A 4,120-nucleotide genomic window follows, 5' to 3' on the forward strand; every position below is an offset into this window, starting at 1 on the left:
CTGACAGTAGCTGAAGAAAACACATCTGTCACCGCAATTATCATCCATGTCAAATGAACGCGAACAAGAAGAAGAAGAAGAAGATCATTAAGACCCCAGTATTCCTGGAAATTAGTAGGGTATTAGATTGTCATATCAATCTTCTGTGTAGGCTTTCAAGTATGAATTTCAATGCCGTCACACAGGCTTTCCCGAATATAGACTCCAAGAGATGGCCATAGAATTTCTTGGTTTTCTCTTCGAATTATTCCATCATAACAAACAGAATCTAAGGCATCCGCGCCAATAATAATGCCTCTGTGTCTAGAAACACTACTCCATATCTGAAAACTTTTTAATAATAATAATAATAACAACACCAGTAAATGTGTTGGAGTGTCGTTATGCTTAAATTATCTTAATATTTTACTACTTATTTCAAACAATATACATAGAACACACATATACAAGTGGGGGCACGCAGTAGCGTAGTTGATTCAGGCACTATGCTCTAAGTCGGAAGGTCGCGGGTTCAATTCCCCCAGAGGTCATTGAAGGTTATTGAAATTTTTCAATTTACCTAATCCTTTCAGCGGCAATTTGGCCCTGGGATCCATCCAGCCTCTAACATATATGAGTACCACGTAAAGGAAGGTGGATGCGTACGGCTGACAACTTCAACGTCATCTGTGAGCCGATTGGCTAGAAGATGTGGGAGCCTCGACCTCTCCCACCCCTATGGGCCTTCACGGCCTGTTACAGGGATAGCTTTACCCTTTTTACCTTTTACCACACATAAAAGTGTATTGAAATTAAATCACGGGTTTCAATTCATACCAAAAACAACAGCTATATTTGTATATGAACAAAACTTTTCTTAGTTAAAATAGGATATGAAAGACGTTTTCTTCTGATCGACCAAATTTTATTCTATGACAATTAAGAATACCGTCATATGTAGATAAACATATAATTATGTAGAAATTTTAATTAAAACGTATATAGAAAGTTTCCGATAAAAAATTAAATTTGTGCAACTGTCACTCTTAATCTTCATATCTGTGCAATAAGTTTTAAGAGTTACTTCAATGGCAAAGCTTATGGCTGTCATTGGTTACGCAGTTAAAATTTCGCACGAGAACGCGTACACAGACCAACATTTCGCCTAATTCTCTTCATTTTCTTCCGGTGATATTTTTTCTTTCTTTCCGTTTTTATCATTTTACGGACCGTATGACTCATTGGACGAGTGATCAGCTCGTCGCAAGGCCTCTATCTAAACACATAACAACACAATCACAGAATAAACACATACACATGTCTTAGACCGCTCGGCTACCGTGACCGGCAGCAATAAAATTATACTGAAGCTAATGTAAGATGTGTATTGGTTTATCAGAATCCTGGGATTAAATCAAAAGTTCCTTGAAGCTTAATTATGGTGGTCATGGTAAGTCAAAAGCCTTGCGCTGTTCTACACGGTAGAAGAAGTACTGGGCACTGCATATACATTAAAATAATAATATTTGTACCTCTTATCTAGGTAACACGTGTACACGGCACAGCAATACTCAGGAGAAGAAGGGATACATCTCACGTTTTGCTAATTTTGAATAAAGTCAATCTTTAACATTTTATGACTTCGAAATAAAATCTTTATTGATATTTTAGGCATAAGTTAAAACATATGTCACGTATGGAAACCTGTTAGTTTCGGGTACTTACGCCACTTTATTTTGCTACAAGGAGTAGCAGAATTGTTTCATAAATTTTAGAGTATAGTGTGATCACATATATTCAATACACATAACAGAATTAACACAGAATATACTCGTATCTACTTAATCCAATGGTCGTAAAAAACGGTTAAAGACATTAAAGAATTATAAAGTGAACAATAAATTATTATTTATCTCCTTTCATTATTTCCGAAATTCTGTTTATGTTCAGGCCATAAACCTGAATATATTGAAAGCGAACTATTGAACTGCAATAACAGACACCTTCTATAATTATAAAAAAAAATGTAGGATTTTGGCTGTCTTAACCTCTTGATAACAGGTACACGTCTAGACATTGGTCTATGAAACTCTGTAACAAAACATTTCTGTATGGAACAGAATACTTCATAACTGGGTCTTCTACCTTAAGCACATTATTGTTAGATTCACCAAAACCTCGCACGATGTTGATATTATATTCTCGGATGCTTACTATCTCATACTATCACTGAAGGAGATGTTGTAAAAAACAGAAACGACAAAATCTGTGTATGTGTGGGGATTTTGGCCCATTACAAGAGAGATGTATGTAGGATTATTACCGAAAGCTGCAATAACATCGATAGGATGCAAGCCATAAACGGATATCTACCATTACAATCTGCAGCAGCAATGGTGGGCTTGTTCAACACCTTGCCGGCATGCTGTGCATGCAGACCCTTTGAGAAGAAGATGCTTATTGGCGGCTTCTCCGAACGCTATCTGCGGTTTCATAAGCAGCTTCGATACAACTGTTTATCCTTGTTTCCCAACAACTTACACACAAAATCGTAATGTACGTACAACGTAACTTATTTACTTACTTACTTACTTATGAAACTGAGCCCTTCTTCAGGAGCCGCCAATTCTGCAGCTACTCAAGAATTTCCCAACATTTTATGGAACCCGAAGGTTCATTACCGTGTTCACAAGAGCCCTCCACTGGTCCCTATCCTGAGCCAGATCAATCCAATCCATATCATCCCATCCTATCTCTCTAAGATCCATTTTAATATTGTCCACCTACCTACGCCTTGGTCTTCCCAGTAGTCTCTTCTGGCTTTCCCACCAATATCCTATATGCATTCGTCTCCCCCATGAGTGCTACATGCCTACCTCATCCTCAGTACAACGCAACACTCATTAAAAATTTAAAGGCAGATAATTTATTACATAAAATTTCGCACTTTTATGTTTTCTTTCCTTTCTCATCTTACGAACGTTACTGAATTGTACGTCGAAACCGACGTACAATTCATCCCACGAATAAAAGGCATACACAGTCAACCATAAACTGTCTCATATATTATACTCAGGCTGCCTCGTTAGTCCAGAATCATTGGAGATTTCGGTTATTTGGCAAAATACGTACTCTGTATTCTAGTCGTCAGAGTTCTTAGTTACATATACAGAGGTCCCGGGTTCGATTCCAGATTTTCTGACAAGTAGTGTGTCTGAAACAGGTTCCACTCAGCCTCGTGACGATATTTGAAGAGCTATTTCAGGGAAATAGCGGCTTCGGCCTAGAAAACCAGATTAACGGCCGTGGGGAACCGTTGCGTTTACCACGTGACACCCTCTATCCGGAAAAGTTGGCATTAACTTCGCCGACAAGCGGCGGTCGCTCAGTTGGTATAGTTCGCTTGCGGACTATAGGCCACGGAGTTAGTTTTACGTAATAGTCTTGAAAAGGAAAAGTCGCTGCATATTATTTATTAGAAATTCTGATCTGAGACGAGCGGTTATGGCGATGTACATCAATGCTAAGAAATTACAGGGATGTTGCCAAGGTCATATGACGGCGAAAGGGAGATATTTTTCAAGGGCAGGGTTAAGCGGTACTGAAGAAGAGACAGGTACGATATGAAACAGGAATAGTGAACGAAATTATTCTGTTAATGTACCCGTACAGAAGGCCAACTGTGACAAAACTTTGCAAGCCCACAAAACCACTCTGCATACGGAACAATACGATAGTGTTCATATTCACCACAGCAAGTGTTCAAACTAGCGTCTGTCTTGTTGCTCACGCATTTGAATACGGCCCTGTATGCTAGACCGCACACACTGTAGTCCCGCTGGGGTAATGGCTGTGCACATGACGCGGATACTGCGCTGGAGCAATGCGCAACAATGCTTCACTGTCGATTATCGTTTACCACGAACTTCAAATGCAGACCACAGGAATAAAATTACGTGGTGTGAGGTCCGGAGAACATGGTGACCATTCAATCCTCCTCTGACTGATTCGCCATACGCACGCAAAATTCATTGTCACCACTGCGCAGTACAGCTGAATCTGATATCTGAGATTGGGAATACGTGATTTACGGTCACGTTACCTTCTTTACACTTTCCTGTGTTGCAAATAACCGACGTCT

Source organism: Cryptotermes secundus, unplaced genomic scaffold (assembly GCF_002891405.2).
Source record: "Cryptotermes secundus unplaced genomic scaffold, Csec_1.0 scaffold751, whole genome shotgun sequence".
Lineage (NCBI taxonomy): Eukaryota > Metazoa > Arthropoda > Insecta > Blattodea > Kalotermitidae > Cryptotermes > Cryptotermes secundus.